Genomic DNA, 21,954 nt, shown 5'->3' with positions numbered 1-21,954 from the left:
TAATAACCACTTTTATCATCCAGGAGGCTGAGAGCCTTGCACTGGGGTTTTGTGGCTCCTTATGTGGCTGGTGAGACCTATGTAAGTCCACAATGTTCGGCTGCACACTGGGCAGGTTATTCCAGCTGGAGCTAAAGTTATTGACCCTGTTTTATTTTTCTTTGACGCTTTTCTTCTGCCAGCGCTGTTATCTTGTCCTCTGCAATTTGTACGCCAGTTTTCACAGCGTGAGGCCATGATGCTCATGTTCTTCCATCTCTCAGGTGGCTGGGTCAATGCTGAATGCTTTCAGAGCCGCTTTGAGGTGTCCCTGTAGCGTTTTCTTTGTCCACCTTGTGAGCGCTTCCCTTCCCTTAGTTGGTCATAAAGGAGTCGTTTAGGGATGTAGGAGTCTTCCATTCTGCAGCTCTACATCCTGATTCCTCCACTGATATTGTATAGTTTGACTTCCGGTTTTTCCCACTATTATTCAATTAGTCTTCCACAGTATTGGGATAGACTTGGAGGAGGCCCCCGTCGGATCCTTGTTGGATCCGCCTATTCGCAAGGAATATTCAAGACGTGTTTTATTTTGATTGTCAAATGTAATAATGTTTCAAAGATTCATTTGACGTTTTAAAAAAAAAATGTTTTTTTTTTCAGTTTTACATGTTTTGGATATTTCTTCATAGTTAAAGATAATTAACTTCCTTGTCCAAACCTCCCGCTCAACGACGGGGGATGGCAGCGAGCAGGGCACGAACCCGGGACCGTCGAGATAATCAGTCCAGCACGCTAACCGCACGACCAGGCATTGATGTTAACTTTTTATTAACAAACTGGTTACAACATGATAGCCTATTATCGATAAAGAGATATATTACACATTACGGCATGATATCCACGGATATGTACAATATGTCAGACGAGAGATTTTAGATAATCTTTCAGCATTGATTTTTAATCGAAGAAAAAAGAAGAAGAAAAGAACAGATATCGTGTTTGTACTTCAATATTGAAGGCGCGGTGGCTGAGTGGTAAAGCATTTGGCTTCCTAGCCAAGGTCCCGGGTTCGAATCCTGGTGAAGACTGGGATTTTTAATTTCGTTTTTTTTTGGCGCCTCTGAGTCCACCCAGCTCTAATGGGTACCTGACATTAGTTGGGGAAAAGTAAAGGTGGTTGGTCGTTGTGTTGGCCACACGACACCCTCGTTAACCGTAGGCTACTGAAACAGATGAAGTTTACATCATCTGCCCTATAGACCACAAGGTCTGAAAGGGGAACTTTATTTTTTACTTTTACTTCAATGTCTCAGCACAGTTACCAACAGAGCTAGTGGCATTTTCATTTCAAATGGAACTAGAATGAGAATGTAGATCTACCTAATTTAAACTTCAGATTTAGTTTTCTTAAGATCTATATTTACTAGATCTAGATATAGAAATGCAAATTTCTAATAATAAAGTTGTAATTTAGATTACATTTATGAAAAATTCCTAGATAAATTATCAATAGACTGAATGCAACATTGAATTTAAAAATAGTGTATTACTTTTAGTATATTAGAACATTGTAATATTGATATAGACGTTTGGAAATCAAACTCTACAATTGAAGTCTTGAAATAGAAATTCTATATATTGATCTAGTCTCTATCATTCTAAACTAGACCTAGAAATTCTAGATCTAGAATCCACAATGATTTTTAATTAGAATATAATTATAGATCTAGTTTTAAAAATCTAGATGTACCCTAAAAATCTAGATCTAGTTTAAAAAATCTAGATAAGATATAAATCTAACTATTATGTCTTTTTTAAATACAAGTTAGATAATGAGGTTTAAAAAACATTACTATACCGAGTTGTTTTAGCATTTCATTTAAAGAATTAATTCCATATGAAGTCAAAGGAAAAAAATCTACTACGTCACACGGTCTAGTTAGGCTAAAAAATGTCTTCATCAGTACGAGCAAGTTTTCGAGGGCTCATAGACATTGGTGCACCGGTTTTTTTTTTTAGCATAACATTAAAAGAATTCATTCCATATGACGCCAAAGGAAAAAAAATCCATTACGTCACCTTGGGCTAGTACCAAAAAAATGTCTTTATTAACACGAGAGATTTAACGAAAGGTTTATTTACATTGGTGCACTGAGTTCTAAAAGAATTCTTTTGAAGAGGATTAAAGCCGCATTTTTTGTGCGTTTCGTCTGTCAATCTGTCCGTCCGTCATGTTAATATAAAAAAACAACAACGAAAAGCAATTGAAAATTTGATTCACCTTTAATTTTCCTTCCAAAACATCGCAATAGTTTTAAGTATCTATAATAGTTTGTTCCAGATGTTTGTATATATAGTGAGAGAAAAAGAGAATTCTAGAAAAATCTAATACCGTTAATTACATTTTTGGGATGGTGTCGTATCAAAATTAGATGTACCATAGCATTGGGGAGAGATTTTCATTACATACTTTGGTTTTAGGTAGTTGTTTTCCTTAAAAATCGGAACATAATTTTAACGATAATTAGATTTTGTAGCGTTTTAGCTAGACAATTAAATTTAGTGTAAGAGAGATGTGAGATTTTACATAAATAGTTAAAATATTTTTTTAAATGAGATGAAGATTCTTTGTTTTATTTATTAGAAGAGGGATTTCAAACAGTTATTTGGCGTAAGCAGATTTTTCATATAAAATTCGGAAATTTTTGGCGACGATTTGTAAGAAATGTAGTAATGTAGGTCAATTTTTCAAAACAAAATCCGGAACATTCTTTAAAAATTAAAAAAACTTTTTAAAAATATTTCAGCAAGAAAAATGTAAAATGCAAAATTAGTCTAAAATGTGATTTTCAATAATCGTTTCGATTAAATTACTTTCTTATTTTAAAATCCTGAACAACCTATTGTCGATATAAAAAAATAAAGTCATTTGATATAAATTTGTTTTAAGATGAAATTACGGAATAATTTGATATCGATAATTAAACTATAGTGACGTATTGTCAAAGAATATATGTGTAATATTAGTCAATTTTGCGATTTTAGACAATGTTTTGATATTGACATAATTTATTTTTTATAAAACAATATCTGTAACAAATTTATAGTTAATGAAATATAAGTCAGTATAGAGATTTTCATTTAGCATTAATATGCTATTTACATTAAGAAACCGAAACAACATATTATTGATCATGTGTTTTTGCAACGTTTTAACATGGACATTAAATGTAATATAAGTTATTCACAAAAATACCCGGAACAATCTATCATAGATACTTAAAACTATTGAGATGTTTTGGAAGGTTAAATCAGATTTTCAATAGCTGTTAGAGTTGTTTTTTTTTAATCTAAACTTGACGGACAGACCAACCGACAGACAAAACGCACAAATTAAAAGCGTCTTTTATTCTGATGGGGGCACTAAACAAAAAATAAATAAAATCTGATTATTTAAAATTTTTTTAGAGAACTGATTAGTATCAACTCTTGCGTCTGCTTGTCACGCTACTGCCAGATAATCGCTGCATAAAAAGTCCATTTTATAAAATGTGCGTGATATTTACATACAAAGTGCATTCTTAGCCTTTATAAACAAACATGTTTTCTTTTAATTTTAGCAGCTAGTTGACCAGAAAAAACACTTTTAACTAATTTTTTAAAAATATTTTTTTTGTTTGCATTTTGAAAATATATTTGACTTAGTGATACTGAAAATACACAGAAATTGTCTTTCTTGTTAACATATTGTAACATTGACTCCCTTACATTTACGAAATTGTTTTAGAATTGGTGTTTTTAATTAATAATTTTTTTTTTAAACGGTTTGCTTTTAGAAAACCAAAAGTAGCCGTCGCACCTAAACTTTTCAAGCCGCATCGCATGTTGAAATAATATTTTCCATTTCTCTTCTAGTTTTCGAGATCTGAGTGTGACAGACGGACATTTTGCACAAACCTAATAGCGGCTTTTCCCCTTACGGTGCCGCTAAAAAAGAAAAATTTTGCATTATTTAATTTCACATCTCTAAGATTTCCAAGTTAATCAATCTTTTGTAGACACATTACTAGAAGTCAAAGGGATACGTTGGATAACTTGTGTACAATATGTAAAGTATATCATCACCTTCGCTAGTTTAAAGTTATTTACATACATACGTACATACGTAGACTCTATAGTGTATCATCTTGTGATCCTTCACTTATAACCATAATCCTTAAATCTTCATTTGTCTTGCGTTGAAATGGCTGACACCTACAATGAAAAGGTTTTGTCTTACCATTGATCTTGATCACCATGCATTCGTGAAACTGGATCTTGAATAATATTGATCAACTAATACAGCCCTAGTTAAAATATTGCCTTTCTCTTCTGATATGTCACTGATAGTTTTGGTAAATTCTGAGGCTCTATCCTCGTGTACAAACAAAAAAAAATGTATCACGCTAGAATACATATTTTAACTAGAAATTTAAAATAAGTTCTAAAGTATTTTAAGAATAGAAAAATGAAATGAAAAAAAAAAAAGATTTTGGGCTTAATTCTCATTTGTTCAACGTATATACAAATGTTGAATTCTGCAGGTTAAAGTCTGTCACTAGTTGGGGGTGGGGGGGTGGGAGGACTGTTGAATGGAAACTCTTAATTCCCACCCCCCTCAGTGTTTATTTACTAATGTTAGAATTTTAGATAGGAAAAAAAGGGGGGGGGGATATGAGGATGACTCGGATAAAATATCAAAACTATCAACTATTATTTGTATAAGTAGGCCTAACTAAATTTATTGCTCAAATGGTAAAGCGATCGTCCCTACAGACGTATGTGATTTCAAAATGGATTTTCCTTCATCTAGGTCAGAAGGGACGTAAATCCTCATTAAGTCCTACTTTTATTTTTACTCCGTTTTCCGCCCATGTCACACATCATCTACCATACCAGCGCAACCACTAGACCAGTGATTTGCACGGCCTGCGGGCCATATCTGGCCCTTGACGTAGTGCTATCGGGCCTCTTGAAACTTCTATCCAAAGTGATGAAGCCGAAGTGGCTCATACCCATTAGACTTAACAATTTGTTTTTGTATGTACCACTAGCTGAGAAATGTCCCTGTACCACTAGCTGAGAAATGTCCCTGTACCACTAGCTGAGAAATGTCCCTGCTGAGAAATGTCCCTGCACCACTAGCTAAGAAATGTCCCTGCACCACTAGCTGAGAAATGTCCCTGTACCACTAGCTGAGAAATGTCCCTGTACCACTAGCTGAGAAATGTCCCTGCACCACTAGCTGAGAAATGTCCCTGCACCACTAGCTGAGAAATGTCCCTGCTGAGAAATGTCCCTGCACCACTAGCTAAGAAATGTCCCTGCACCACTAGCTGAGAAATGTCCCTGTACCACTAGCTGAGAAATGTCCCTGTACCACTAGCTGAGAAATGTCCCTGCACCACTAGCTGAGAAATGTCCCTGCACCACTAGCTGAGAAATGTCCCTGCTGAGAAATGTCCCTGCACCACTAGCTAAGAAATGTCCCTGCACCACTAGCTGAGAAATGTCCCTGTACCACTAGCTGAGAAATGTCCCTGTACCACTAGCTGAGAAATGTCCCTGCACCACTAGCTGAGAAATGTCCCTGCACCACTAGCTGAGAAATGTCCCTGCACCACTAGCTGAGAAATGTCCCTGCACCACTAGCTGAGAAATGTCCCTGCACCACTAGCTGAGAAATGTCCCTGCACCACTAGCTGAGAAATGTCCCTGCACCACTAGCTGAGAAATGTCCCTGTACCACTAGCTGAGAAATGTCCCTGCACCACTAGCTGAGAAATGTCCCTGTACCACTAGCTGAAAAAGTTTGGAACCTCTGAAAAGTAGGAAAACAAGACATACTCTGTGTTAAAAGTTAAACTCCAAGATTGCTATGACAATCAATCTGTGCCAAACCACAACTCAGATTAACACGATATTTTATTGGCAGCGAGTCCAAAGACAATGTTTGTTTTGTAAATATCATGACTTGACGACTCCGTATATACAGCAAATGTTTATCCTTATAATATATACGGCAAAAGTTTATTCTTATATACAGCTAATGTTTATCCTTATATACAGCAAATGTTATCTTTATATACAACAAATGCTTATCCTTATAAACAGCAAATGTTTATCCTTATATACAGCAAATGTTATCTTTATATACAGCAAATGTGTATACTTATATACAGCGAATGTTTATTCTTATATACAACAAATGTTTATCCTTATATATATATAGCAAATGTTTATCCTCATATACAACAAATGTTTATCCTCATGTAAAACAAATGTGTATACTTATATATAGCAAATGTTTGTAAATCAAGGGGACAGAATCTCGTCTTCTCTCCGTGGTGCCTACTTTTTACACCCTTTACCCTTTCGTTTATAAAAAAAACTCTCTTACGTCACTTCCCTAAAACTGTCGTCAGTTTCTGGCCTGGCCTATGTACAATTAGATTTATTTTATAGTATCGTCTTACCTTTTACCTTTCACCTTTCTTCTTTCACCTGTTACCTTTGGTTCCTGGTCATTTCATCCCCGGCCACTTCATCCCGTCATTTCATCCCCGGTCATTTTTCCTCTTTGGTCACTTCATCACCAAAGGTCACCGTTACCTTTATCTATCCCTTAGTCTGTTGGACCGTTGGGGCACCACGCAAGATTTGTTGACCATCTTTCTCCATTCCTCTCAGTCTTTTGTCTTAGATAGAACCTTTTTCAGCGACAGGCTCGTCCAATCTTTGATGTTGTCTTCTCATCACTTTCTTTGTCTGCCTCTTATTCTTATTCTTCACTGTTCCATGAAGGAAGGTCTTTGCAAGCCCCGAAGACCTTGTAATATGGCCATAGAGTTCGAGTTTGCGTTTTTTCCCAATAGTTAGAAGGTCATCATGAGGTCCAATGGCTGTAGTAACCCTGTCTCTAATCTCTTCGTTTGTGATGCGGTCTTTAAATGTGATACGTAGGATCCTTCTGTAGCATCTCAATTCCGTTCCTAGGATCTCTAGCTCTGCAGTCAGCTTTCAATACTCCTAGTATCGTCTAGGTCAGACAATTTAAACTTCATTAACTACTGCCATACTATCCTCAGGTAATGTCCTTGGAGTTTAGTGGACTAACACGAACTCAAACAATATTTCTGCATGTTATGATGACAATCGAATGCACACGTAACACGTGAACAAGAACTACTTGCTGTTACTACAATTCTATATTACAGCTGTGAGAATGTGGTCCGCGGTTATTTCACTAGCACTAGGAGAAACTATTCAATGTTGTGTAAAGATTGGGAAATGTCAATAGATGTATTACAGTTTATCACCTCCCTCTGTCTGTCTGTCCGGGTGGAATATTGTACCCATTATTGCTCCCACTTCTCATTCTTGGATCAAGTTGAAGCTTCGCACAATTATTCACTGTCGATAACAACACAAGAATCAATAAAAAAAAAATCAATAAGTTAATAAATTAGTCGTTTTTGATATGTGATGCAATGTTGTATAAAAGTTAGCTCCCTTAGTGACAAAAAGAATGATGCAATTACCCGGTTTGCCTTTAAATGGCCACGACAATGTCTTCCTTAAAGGAATGCCTGATAGTGACAACCAGCAAACAAAGGTGGCACTTGTCGGTCTCTAATCCGAAACTTGACAGAAGAGACTATCCTACGATCAGTCACAGTAAAAGTTTGACACTTTAACTTGATGCTTTCAAAACAAAAAAAGTGCTTTAACTGTTACAAATATTATACAGTGATACAGTTTTACCTTCCGGTTGTTCTTAGTGAACAAAGCTAGTGGGAAATTTATAGTCTTATATTTATAGTCTTATATTTATAGTCTTATATTTATAGTATTATATTTATAGTCTTATATTTATAGTCTTATATTTATAGTCTTATATTTATAGTCTTATATTTATAGTCTTATATTTATAGTATTACTAGACATATTTTACCCGCGACCCGCGAATCTTTATTTGCGTATCACTGTCGATATAGTCACTGAGTGTGTTTTGTAAACAATTAAACGCAATACAATTAGTACGCGATTCATGAATGAATATAGGCCTATCTCAACACGGCTTTGCAGCGTTCATAAACAAATGTATTAAAAATGCTTTAGAAAACCAAATTTGAATGTTAATTTGATCAAAATATGAAATGAATGGACTATAATTAGTATGTTCATGTGTTAAAGTATAAAACTATCTGTGCGAAGAGAAGTTATATTATCTTAGAGTTGAATTAGATGTCAAACGGTTTGATTTCTATTCGTCACATACATACATACACACTTACATACATACGCCTTACATTCTACTTTATAGTATACTTTATAGTAGGCTATAGATATTTATAGTACAATGTATTATAACTATAATATTATATTTATAGTATTATATTTATAGTATTAGATTTATATATTCTTTATGTGGAAATGGCTCCAGCGTTGCACGTCTGTACTCGTGTTTCCTGCTCCATCATAAGATGATACTGATACTACATAACGCGTAGTGTGACTCCATTGTGCAATGTGGGAAGAAGTTTCAGAGAGGGGCGGAAATGGCCTGCAGACCGTAGTTTTGGTATCCCTATCATTGTTTGTTATTGATGATTTGGATTTCCCTTTAGAATTGAACATTTTATATCCTAACCCAAACCTCCCGCAGGGCAGCTGGAAATGATGTCGGACAGGGTTCAAACCTGGGACCATGGAAATGACATCATAAATCATATTCCACAGGCAGCCATTCAGAAATTATGGAAAACTAATGTATGAAAAAAGGGATATCTTGATCCTTGTTGGATAAGCGCCACGCGAGAATAAACATTATACAGCACCCACTTATCACTATTCTATGGGACCTAACAGTTAGAAACATCGAAGAGATGTCAGCCATATTTGGCTAGTTCACAATGCCACCAGTAGTCATACATACAATTAGAATGTTTAAAAAGAATTTATAGCTATTCTTTTTTATGTAGATTTCATTTCGGGAATTGTATTTAGATGTTTGAAACTCACAATTGTACTATTTGGCTGAACAGCATATACGTCCATAGGGATACACACTTTCGATGTAGAAACTGTTTAGTTGGGCAGTCTAGAAAGTTCTATGTCTATGTTCTTCAATTTATTTTATAACATGGCGGCACCTTTGACAGAAGTGAGATTCATAATATTCACATTTGATTAGAGTAACACCTTTAGTAATATATCAAATTTAGAAACCCTTCAGGAAAGAAGACTTAAAAGTTAAGTAGCAATTATACATGAAACACTGATCTTCAAATTCAAAAACAAAAACTAATACAATACCTAGAAAAACACAAAGATAAAGTCATATTCCTTGTTCCATATGCTAGGACAAATTAGTACAAATGCTCCTTTTTCCATAGTGCTATTAGAGCATGGAATGGGTTGCCTGAGTCAGCCAGGAAAACCAATGACTTGGCAGAATCTAAATAATTGATTAACATGCATGACTAGATTGACCTAGGGACACGCGTAGGACGTAATCACCTTCGTGTTTGAAGTAACGTCTGTGTTTCTTAAGATAATGATGTAGTTATTTTTATTTTTAGAAAAACTGGAAAAGATAACTCTTGATATACACTTCAATGGTGTGAAATGTTAATAAATAATCCAGTCCAGGTTTTTTGTTTTTTAAAGATTTTAGTTTTGCCTATGGTTAAAACATAGATCTAGGTATTTATCTTTGATCTTATTACAATGTATTCATTCCCCCCCCCCCCCCTGTGACTTGCTCGTTTTCAAGATGTGACAAGGCGTAGCTAGGAATTTGTAATCATTTGGGGGCCTGGGGAGGGGGACTTGACCTCTTTGGGGGCCTGGGGAGAGGGGCTTGACCTCTTTGGGGGCCCCTGCATTTTGCGTAATATTTAATGTAAACAAAAATTCAAACACTCATTTGGGGTCCCTCTGAAGTGGGGGCCCAAGGGGATTTTCCAATTCTTCCCCCTCCCCACACCCTAGCTAGGTCGTTGGGTGTTATTGTATTTTAGGACATAGAGTTTACTTTTTCTCACGAGTAGAGATTTCCTCTTCACCTTTGACATTTTCTATTATCCGCCTGTTTTGTGACGAAACCAACCAATTTTTTTATGCACCTTTTTTTTGGAAAAGAGGGGAGGGGGATGGAGGAGCATTGGCATACCGGGCAGCCGTACAGCATGTACTTCAATGAAAACAAAAACTGTCCGTAGACGAACTCAAATGACCTTTTAACAGTCTACCATACAAGACTATCAACGACTCTCAAATAGTCAATCTTAGTCAAATTTAGGGTCGCATTTATGATCAATGAAAAATTGGGACTATTTTCAAAATAAATCAAATGTAGACAAAAAATGAACAAGATCAAAAAAGCATTGAAGTTTGTGGTCAACTTCAAATCTCTCCAAATATTGTTTTCATAAGCCTATTGTAGCTGTTTATCCAAATTAAAATATAAAACTAATATAAGAGTTGAGAATTGATTTTTTTTTATTTTTGTTTTTATCAATATATTTTTACCTACAGTCGTTCATTCATAAGGAAACAAAAAGATGTTTCAATGTTCCGTGGATTTGTTAATCTAGTCTTTCGTGACCAGTAGAAATGTATTGGATAGTAATGAATAATTGAATCTCTTAATTCATACAAACGCCCCATTCCCATACTTCCGATGGTCAGATGCTTGTCAGCAGAGCCAGATACACTACGTTAATGTCTACACTACTCTACACTCTACACTCCATCAGCAACAGTAAATGTGAACACTGCCCAACCAATTATGTTTTTTCTAGTCAATGATAATGGAGACAGTAGAGATGGAATGTACATTGTTTGACTACTAAACTTAATGGGTTACTCCTATGACTCCTATCCTATTTAAGGCGATGTAAAAAAAAAAAGTTCCCCTTTCAGACCTATAGGACAGATGATGTAAGTGTCCTCTGTTTCTGTGGCCACGGTTAAGGAGGGTGTCATGTGGCCAGCACAACGAACAACCGCCTTTACCTTTCCCCAACACATGTCAGATACCCATTAGAGCTGGGTAAACTCATAGTCTTCACCGAGATTCGAACCCGGGACCTTCGGTTAGGAAGTCAAGAGCTTTACCGCTCATCCACCGCGCCTCCATAAGGCGAGTGCCGCGAGCTAAAATAATAAATGGTTATAGTAGGCCTGAACACTGACGTTTGACCAAGCTGGACGTTTTGGCAGCCCCGTTTGGGCGACGGGACGTTTTGGCAGCCCCGTTTGGGCGACGGGACGTTTTGGCAGCCCCGTTTAGGCGACGGGACGTTTTGGCAGCCCCGTTTAGGCGACGGGACGTTTTGGCGCTAAATATATAGAGTTATAATGTAAAATAAATGAAATAGTCTTTCAAAAGATGTATACATGTTTTTGTTGTATATCTGTTACATTTATGTGCATTTTTACAAAGCTTCTATCAACTCACTCTGTCTGTCTGTCTGGTAAAAAGTTCGAGCACGTTATTTCAACCAATCGAGGATGAAGCAAAAAATTATTTTTTTTCATTAACTATAGGTAATTAATTATTTTATTTGCTATATCGAACAAGGGAAAGATATTGTACATGATTGAAGTGGTGTTATAAGCTGAATTAGTCCCCTTAATAGGTCGTCGTCTGAGGCTTAGTGAACACAAACATTAAATAGGACAATAGATAACTAAACAACCTTCCCTGTTCATAAGCTCTTTACTAACAGAGTGGTTACCTAATGGCTTGAGAATCATAATGTGAGCTTGCGCTCCCAGAGCTTTTTTTATATGTAATTTTTTTTTCTACTTTTATAGGTCAGAGCTATTTTATGTATTCTATTTTTTATAGGCTAGTGCCAGAATTAATATTTGTACTTCCGCTTTTTGTTATATGGGTTAGGGCGGGTAGTATAAATAGTTAAATCCATGCTACATCCTGTACAGTTGACCAGCGGTCAGTAAAGTATATCTCTGTCTGTGTGACAGTTGATGATCTTAGTGATCTGGCTTATGATAATTTAATCATTGCTGTATTTCTGTACCTGGGACGGCCTGCTATTATTACTGCTGAAATACATGCTGCTGTATCTAATATTGCTGCTTTAACTTTGCTGCTGTTTTAACCGCTATTGTTATTGCTGCTGTAGATCTAGGGAATCTAGTGTAACTAAGTGTTATTTTGTTTCTGTAGAGTGTAGTGTTGCCTTAGACGCCTTAGTGACTTAGTCTTAGACTAGTGGCTTAGTCTGTTCTTAGTCTTAGTGAATACTAGTAGTAAGGTACTAACTAAGGTGTTCTTGTTTTAGTTTTAGTTATGGGTTGGGTTGCTTGTAGTAGTAGAATATTGTAGATCTAGACTAGTTTATTGTAGTGTGTTTGTGTAGAGCTAGGTCTAGTGTAGTAGTTGTAGTGATTTAGTTAGATAGTTGGTTTTATCAGTTTGTGTTGTGTTAGATAGTTGGTTTGGTTAGTTTGTTGGTGTTTGGTAGTGACGTAGATTTAGAGGGTTTTAGTTAGTTGCTGGGTTCAGTTGTGTATATATAATATTTTTTATTATTGATTTTTTTTGTATGTTAATAAAGTTTCGTTGTGTTTATTTATCCTAAACTAAAGTTTCGTTATCTTGCTTTCATTTAGTATAGTTTAGTATGTCTGGTTACTTAGGTGACTCTAGCCCCTTGGTCGTAGACTGAGGTGTCACAGATGAAACCCACCCAGTAGCGCTAACATCTGCCTACTGTATAAAATTTAATGTTGAGCAGAGAATAGGTCTTTCTCGCGCCTCCTGACCTGCTCACAATAAGAAGGCTTTAGCTTACGAGCTCGAATTCAGGTCGCTCAATTAAAAAAAAAGCTTTAAAAAAGCGATCACCCAGATACCCCGTTCTTTCTCCCTCCCCCCCTCACATCTATTTCCAACTGGTCCATACAAGTGATAGAATCAAATCATATGTATGTGGCATTTTACGTCTCGAGAGACGATCTTTTCCCTTTGCAACTTCTTGTCAGAGATAGAGTGACCTCTCCATTGCTGGGGGAAAGCCTGGGCGGTAAATTTGCGAGTGCTGGGCTGCCCACACGTCAGCACACGCCTCTCTTCCATACTGACCGGGTCCAAAGGGATGGCAAGCCATCACTATTTGGGGACAGGTGGCTGCAGGAGTTTGCCAGAGAGCAGTAGTCTTACTACTGCCCCCCCCCGCCTACTCGGCTTCAGGACCGGATTTTCTGTTAGGGTTTGCTCCCTTAGCCTTAGACCTTACAGGGACACACACACAAGGCAGTGCGGCTATTGAACTATAGCTAGGGGTTTGGTTTGTGGGCAACAGGGCGTGTCCGCACGCCGACGGGCCATGCCTGCCTCACATCTTGGGGCCAAACCTCCTCCGAGACCCTTGCAGTTTAGCCTGAGGCTTCGCAGTCTCAGTTTCCATCTGCCACCACGAGGAGGTACTGCATACCGTAAGATTTTGAATTAAAGTTTGTTAGACACTTCATGTCCAAATTATTTATGATATAAGGATTTTAATATTGTATATTAATAACTTATTAAATTTAATGAGGCTTTACATTTTGTGAGAATGTGTGTGTTGTTTTCTTTTCTGTTCATTTTCTCTAACTAGACAATTTTTAAGAAAAAAATGTATTAGTAGATAGTCAGTATTTTGCTAGTATTTATTTTTTAATTAATTTTACAAGTGAAACTTAAGTAAAACACTTGTAAAAAAAATCAATAGATTTTTTTTTCACAATAAGAAAATACTAAGGTATAGAAACAATCAGGCAAAACAGAAAGAGCATTGTTGACAAGTAATAAGACAACAAGATTACAAAGAGAGTTTGTGTTTCCACACAAACTCAGATGCGGCCCCCGTCGGAGTCGGAGCCCTGTCGGATCCGCCTATTTGCAAGGACGTGATTTTGTTTTGATTGTCAAAAGTAATAATGTTTCAAAGATTCATTCGGCGTTGTAAAAAAATTAGTTGTTTTTTTCTGTAAAATGTTTTACATGTTTCGGATGTTCCTTCAAAGTTAAAGATAATTTACTTCCTTATCCAAACCACACACTGGACGACAGGGGATGGCAGCCATCAGGGTATGAATCCCGGACCGTCGAGATTATCAGTCCAGCGCGGTAACCGCACGTCCAGGCATTGCTGTTAACTTAATAACAAACTAAAAGCTTATTATTGATAACTACCGGATATCTTATCTTATTTTAAAAAATACAGACGTTACTTCAAAAAAGAAGATGATTACGTCCTACGCGTCATGCATTCAGTCATACATATTAACCAATGACTTAAATTCTGCTAAGTCACTGGTTTTCCTGGCTAGCTCAGGCAACCCATTCCATGCTCTAATAACACTAGGGAAGAAGGAGTATTTGTACAAATTTGATCTAGTCTATATCATTCTAAACTAGACCTAGACATTCTAGTCTAGAATCTACAATGATTTTAAATAGAATATAAATCTAAATCTAGTTTTAAAAATTTAGATCTAGTGTAAAAAATCTAGCTCTAGTGTAAAACAAATCTAGATTAGATCGCAATCTAGCTATTATTTTTTTAATACGAGAAATATGACGAGGTTTAATAAACATTAATGCACCGAGTTATTTTAGCATTTAATTTAAAGAATTAACTCCATATAACGTCAAAGGGAAAAAATCCACTACGTTCAAGAGACTAAAAAAATGTCTTTATCAACACGAGCAAGTTGTCGAGGGTTCATACACATTGGTGCTATTTTAGCATATGCGATTTCAGATAAATAGAGTTAAAATGTTTTTCATAAAATCCGGAACAACTGATTTTCTTAAATGAGAAGAAGATTATTTGTTTCATATATTAGAAGAGGGTTTTCAAAGTTATTTGGTGTTAATAGATACTTCATTTAAAATTCGGAACAAGTTAGGCAACGATTTGTAAGAAAATTAAATCTTTTTCAAAACAAAATCCGGAATATTTTTAATGAGAAAAAAACTTCTGTAATTTTCAGCAAAACAATTAAATGCAAAATAAGTCTAAAAAGTGATTTTCAATAATCGTTTCTAATAAATGACTTTCTTTTTTTAAAATCCTGAACAACCTATTGTCGATATTTTTGAAAAAAAAAAGTCATTTGAAGTAAATTTATTTTAGGTAGAAAATACGGAACAAATTGATATCGATAATTAAACTATAGTGACGTATTGTCCAAGAATATAAATGTAATGTAAGTCAATGATGCGATTTTTAATAATCTTTTGACATACTTTATTTTTATAAAACAATATCCGGAACAACTTTATAGTTAATGAAGTATAAGTCAATATAGAGATTTTCATTTAGTATTTATATGCTACTTACATCAAAAAACCGGAACAAGATATGATTGATAATGTGTTTTTGCAACGTAAATTAAATGTAATATAAGATAGAAGAGCAAACAAACATTCGTTGACATTGATTTGTTTTTCAAAAAAACATCCGGAACAATCTATTTTGGATACTTAAAACTATTGCAATGTTTTCCGAAGGAATATTAAATGTTAAATCAGATTTTCAATAGCTTTTAGTGTTGTTTTTTTTTAAATCTAAACGTGACGGGCAGACCGACCAACAGACAAACGGACAGAAAATAAACGGCTTATATCCTAATTGGGGACACCAAACAAAAAATAAATAAAATCTGATTATTTAAAAATTTTGTGGAACTAATTCTGTATTGCGACTTCCCGCGGTCTTCACGCTACTGATTGAAATTTGATTAGTAGTCCCACTATTTTAAAAAATGTACATAATATACATACAAAGTGCATTCTTAGCCTTTGTAAACAAACATAAATGTTTTCTTTTAATTTTAGCAGACAATGGGCCAGACAAAAAAAAACACAATTAAATATTTATATTTGTTCTAAACATTTCTTGTACATTTTATAAATATATTTGACTTAGTGATACTGAAAATACACAGAAAAAAATATCTTTCTCTATTAACATATTTTAACATTATCTCCCTTACATTTATGTAGTGTATTTTTATGAAAAATTCGCTTCCATAATTAATTTTATAAACTAAAATTAATGCTTTTAGAAAACCAAAAGTAGCCGTTGCACCCAAACTTTGTAAGCCGCATCGCATGGTGAAATAATATTTTTCATTTCTCTTCTAGATTTTGAGATCAGAGTGTGACAGACGGACAGGCGGACATTTTGCTTACAGGGGCCGCTAATAAAAGGAAACGTTTCACAGTTACATGGCATGATTTAAAGGGCCCATTTTCTTTTCTTTTTGAGACCGTTGGTCTTCCCTTCTGACCTGTCATTATAAACGATGAGGGATATAGGTCACGTCAGGTTAGGACCTCAACTCAGCTGATACCAACGTGCTGGCTTGTGAAGTACAGGTGAGAGTCACCTGAAATGTATTCTTAGTTTGTTTTTTACATTAATCTATTCAAGTCACTTCTTCATGGAGGAACCTGGGTGGGTGGGCGGGCGCTGATCTCAAAAACGGCTCTAGCAACTTTCCTAGAAATTTAACAGTTGACGTATATCGCCTAGAAAAGAATGACTAGCTCGTTGGCCACACGGAGCAAACTCTAGTTAGACCGTTATAATTTTTGAAAGTGAAAAAATAAATAAATGCAAATTTGGCTAGAGACTACATATTTAGGTCTAGAGCCAGCATGCCGTAGTCAGCCGTAATTTTTCGATAACTGAGTAAATTTAAAGTTGCTTCAATTTTATTTAAGTTTATGAGCGTTGCTTACGTAAATCTAATATAGAGTACATCTAGATTCTAGATCCAGAAGTAGATCTAGACTAGATCTTAAGAGTTCTAAATCAGAACTTTACGGCTTTTGTTAGATCTAGATGTCCATATAGTGAGCAGACCAATAAATAATGGCACAAGTTCTAGCAGTTGACGGTTTCACGGGTTCTATACCCGAATTGAATACAAAAATATATATATTTATATTTGAAGTTAAATAATGGAGGTATTGTCTAAAAAATGTTGTTCTTGTTTATAATGTAAAAACTACTTTTTTTTTTTGTTCTTCTTAAATATTCATGTCTTGTTTTGTTTCGTAGCCTATATAAAAAATGTTTATTACAAAATGTTGTGCTTTCTAAAAAATCACCATGACAACCCCTGGCGCCAAAACGTCAACGGCGCCAAAACGGATTTGCCAAAGCGTCGCGATTCAGACCTATGACGTGAAAGCATGTGATCATTGGAGACCACTAGAGCATTGCTACGACACAGATCAGTACGTCAGGGTTCAGACTTATTATGACGATCGGTCTGGCCTATAGGCAGCTTGAAGGGAACGGCGTGACAGAATTCTCACAAGAAGTGCCTACCAAGTACAAGGAAATCACTTGATGACTTTAGTACAAGAAAGAAGAAAAAGGAAAGTTCCCCATTCAGAGCCTACGATCTCTAGGGATGCTGATGTTAAGGTCATCTGTTTCTTTGGTTGTAAACGAATGACGGATGTGAATTTGACTCTTGGACTGGTCACCAAAATGTAAACGACGTGTTTGTTATCAATGTGTGTAATGTTGAAGAATGCTGAGTTCGTGTGTCCTGGAGCTACACTTAACACGTAGCGAACGTAAATAGAATAGATTAATTTGAATCCAACTTTAGCAGACACAAGTGGCGTTTATTCAATAACAATATACTGCAATTTCTTGGCAGCTACACAAATATACTCCACTGCTTTGAAATAAAATTACATCCGCATCACAGCGGTATCAAATATACTAAGTCATCTATTATACTAAATAACGTCCGCATCACAGTGGGTAACAATAATCTTCAACAACATGTATCCAGAAAACAACTACTAACAAGGTTACAAAGACAGTTTGTGTGAAACACAAAGTCAAAATCGGTTCCTGAAATGGTCCACCCAGGCAGGTAAAAAGGCAGGTTTCAATATTTTCAGAAAGAACATCAGAATGAAATTCTATCAAAGACGAATGACAGAGAAGAATGGAGAAAGAAGGTTGACAGATCTTGTGTCGTGCCCCAGCGGTCCAGCAGACCAAAGGATAAGTGAATGTGAAGTTAGATGAGAACCTGGTCTAACCGATGACTTATAATGAATATCTAATTGATCCAATTGTTTTGTAATGGGTCAATCTCTTATTCAATTATGTGTACTGTCTCAAGTCCCCGAGACGACTCAACTCAATTGACCTAAAGTTATTACTGACTAAAAGTCAATTTAGTCATTCTTACTTCCTCTTTCTATGTCCGAGGTTTCTCATGCTTTTCACCCTCTTGACCCAAGGTGAATATATAAAAGGCAATGTCAAGAGAAACTGTGACATTGGTCAACGGTTAACGAGCAGGGTGCCATGTGGCCAGCACAACGACCAACCGCCTTTACTTTCCCAAACTAAAGTCAGGTACCCATTAGGGTAGGGTGGACTCAGGGGCGCCCAAAAAATCCCAGTCGCCATCGAGATTCGAACCCACGACCCCACTCAGCCACCGTGCCTCCCTTCAGTTAAAATAATTAAATTGATTTTGCTTTGCATAATTAGTGAATGTATTAGACTAATATAAGACTTAAAGAAGGTACATTTCGCTTGCTCCTGTATTATGTTTGAAGAAGAGATTAGCCTGTGCTTATTAAAGTCCCTACACTAACAAAACATCTTTTTGAGAAATGTTTATAATTGTGTTGACATTGTTCTCCTCCCCCTCCCCCTAGTTACCGTCAAGTCCTATAGAAATACTTTAGGTATGCACTATGCAGTTATTGTATAGCTGTTGTTGTATAGCTGTTATTGTATAGCTGTTGTACTCTACTCTAAAATACAAGTCGCAAATATCCTCGAACAATCTTCACAGCATGTCAAGAAATCAGGGGAGGTAAACTAATTAGATCTACGCCTGTTCCGTTAAAACAGGGGCCAGTTAGGCTACTTGTTCTGTTGTTGTTCTCAAAACAATTTCAAGGCGAGTGTGTCAAAGGAGGATGGAGCGTCCGTCGTCAACAGGTCACTTTAGAACAGCACAGGGATAGTCGTCCAGGTAAGTAGAACTAGTTTGAGACATTGAAACGACTTAAGGTTTTCTGTATAATCTAATTTGTAAGACCTAGCTTCTCATCAACACGTGGTTAGTTGTTCCTTTTCACATGTTGGAGAGGAACTGACACTATGTCGACTGTTGTATTCAAAGAATTGTTTACTATAATAGTGTATCTATAACAAATATATAGATCTATGTATAAGATAATCGTGCATTGCAATTACTTCGTATAATATGAAAATCTGAGCGAAACTGAGGGAAAGTTTATTTTACAAAGTTTTTATTAATTCACTCTGTCTGGTAAAAAGTTTGAACAGGTGATTTCTCCCACACTCATTCTGGGATCAAGTTGAAACTTTAAACTATTGTTTATTGTATCTAACTAAGCATGAATCAATAAAAAAAAAACAACCAACTAGTCAATTAATTATTTGTTATTAATTGTTTGATATCGAAAAAGTGAAATAACTTCTATATTATTGATATATATAGTAGTATATATGGAGTTCTTCCCCTTATATAAACTTTTTTAAAGGACTTTTTATACTTTGCTTTTTAATCTTAATTTTATATGCAATTTAAAATATTGTTGAGATTAGGTTTATTCATTTATAATTTTATGGTGTCTATAAAATATACCATACAATTGCTTAAAGTTTAGAAATGTAGGCCTAATTAAAGTTTGTAACACATAGGCATATGAAATTAATTATTTCTAGCTTCATAACTTAAAGTTATTGGTTTATATAAAGTTATTCCTATTTATGTAGGAACAAATTTGTTAATGACATTGCATGCTATCTCCATAGACCAAGAAATTTGTTAATGACATTGCATGCTATCTCCATAGACCAAGAAATTTGTTAATGACATTGCATGCTATCTCCATAGACCAAGAAATTTGTTAATGAAATTGCATGCCATCTCCATAGACCAAGAAATACTATTTGCAGACATCTGTGACCTCATTTGATTTGAACAAGTAATTATCGATTATTTCTGGGGTTGGGGGGGGTATTGTTTGCTTATTTTGTGACTTGCGTCAAGGACGTCTGTTTAAGTCAAGGAAGTCTGTTTAAGTCAAAGAAATCTGTTTAAGTCAAAGAAGTTTGTTTAAGTCAAGGAAGTCTGTTTAAGTCAAGGAAGTCTGTTTAAGTCAAAGAGGTCTGTTTAAATCAATGAAGTTTGTTTAAGTCGAAGAAATCTTTTAAATCAAAGAAATCTATTTAAGTCAAGGAAGTCTGTTTAAGTCAAGGACGTATGTTTAAGTCAAGGAAGTCTGTTTAAGTCAAGGACGTATGTTTAAGTCAAGGAAGTCTGTTTAATTCAAAGAAATCTGTTTAAGTCAAAGAAGTTTGATAAAGTCAAGGAAGTCTGTTTAAGTCAAGGAAGTCTGTTTAAGTCAAAGAGGTCCGTTTAAGTCAAGGAGGTCTGTTTAAGTCAAAGAAATCTGTTTAAGTCAAGGAAGTCTGTTTAAGTCAAGGACGTATGTTTAAGTCAAGGAAGTCTGTTTAAGTCAAGGACGTATGTTTAAGTCAAGGAAGTCTGTTTAATTCAAAGAAATCTGTTTAAGTCAAAGAAGTTTGTTTAAGTCAAGGAAGTCTGTTTAAGTCAAGGACGTATGTTTAAGTCAAGGAAGTCTGTTTAAGTCAAAGAAATCTGTTTAAGTCAAGGAAGTCTGTTTAAGTCAAGGACGTATGTTTAAGTCAAGGAAGTCTGTTTAATTCAAAGAAATCTGTTTAAGTCAAAGAAGTTTGTTTAATTCAAAGAAATCTGTTTAAGTCAAAGAAGTTTGTTTAAGTCAAGGAAGTCTGTTTAAGTCAAGGACGTATGTTTAAGTCAAGGAAGTCTGTTTAAGTCAAGGACGTATGTTTAAGTCAAGGAAGTCTGTTTAAGTCAAAGAAATCTGTTTAAGTCAAAGAAGTTTGTTTAAGTCAAGGAAGTCTGTTTAAGTAAAATGTTTGTAAAATGTTTTACATGTTTCGGATGTTCCTTCAGAGTTGAAGATAGTTTACTTCCTAGTCCAAACCTCCCGCAGGACGACGGGGGATGGGAGCGGGCAGGGTTGGAACCCTCGACCGTCGATAAATCCGAACGACAATCCAGCGCGCAAACCGCACGACCACGCAGCCATCAAGGAAGTCTGTTTAAGTCAAAGAGGTCCGTTTAAGTCAAGGAGGTCTGTTTAAGTCAAAGAGGTCTGTTTAAGTCAAGGAAGTCTGTTTAAGTCAAAGAGGTACGTTTAAATCAAGGAAGTTTGTTTAAGTCGAAGAAATCTTTTAAATCGAAGAAATCTGTTTAAGTCAAGGAAGTCTGTTTAAGTCAAGGACGTATGTTTAAATCAAAGAAATCTGTTTAAGTCAAGGTAGTCTGTTTAAGTCAAAGAAATTTGTTTAAGTCAAAGAAGTTTTTTTAAGTCAAGGAAGTCTGTTTAAGTCAAGGACTTGTGTTTAAGTCAAGGAAGTCTATTTAAGTCAAGGACGTATGTTTAAGTCAAGGAAGTCTGTTTAAGTCAAGGACGTATGTTTAAGTCAAGGAAGTCTGTTTAAGTCAAGGAAGTCTGTTTAAGTTAAAGAGGTCTGTTTAAGTCAAGGAAGTCTGTTTAAGTTAAAGAGGTCTGTTTAAGTCAAGGAAGTCTGTTTAAGTTAAAGAGGTCTGTTTAAGTCAAGGAAGTTTGTGGAAGTTGATACGTTTTCTCAACCTTCTTTATTGCTTTGTTTCGTTCCCGCAGTAAATGTCCCACTAGATCTTGACTCCAGGGTGTCTTTAACTTAACCATCTATTTGACACCATCATTTGAATTTAAGGTCTTTGGTTTGATCTTACATAAAAAACATATAAAACATATAAGCGAATATATTAAGTGGAAAAAAAATCTCA

The 21,954-nt window shown here is 35.6% G+C and overlaps 1 protein-coding gene across 1 annotated transcript in view; it reads left to right on the top strand.

Annotated features, from left to right (window-relative positions):
• Positions 1-18,918: 18,918 nt before the first annotated feature.
• LOC106078427 (electroneutral sodium bicarbonate exchanger 1-like) overlaps positions 18,919-21,954 on the top strand; it is a 76,339-nt gene continuing 73,303 nt past the window's right edge. Inside the window, exon 1 of the mRNA XM_056013932.1 lies at positions 18,919-19,074. The gene's annotated coding sequence lies outside the window, so the exon portion shown is untranslated. The remainder of the gene's footprint in view (positions 19,075-21,954) is intronic.

This window comes from Biomphalaria glabrata, chromosome 16 (genome assembly GCF_947242115.1).
Source record: "Biomphalaria glabrata chromosome 16, xgBioGlab47.1, whole genome shotgun sequence".
Classification (NCBI taxonomy): domain Eukaryota; kingdom Metazoa; phylum Mollusca; class Gastropoda; family Planorbidae; genus Biomphalaria; species Biomphalaria glabrata.
Note: the sequence above shows the minus strand (reverse complement) of the source record. Positions and strands in the feature narration are given on the sequence as shown.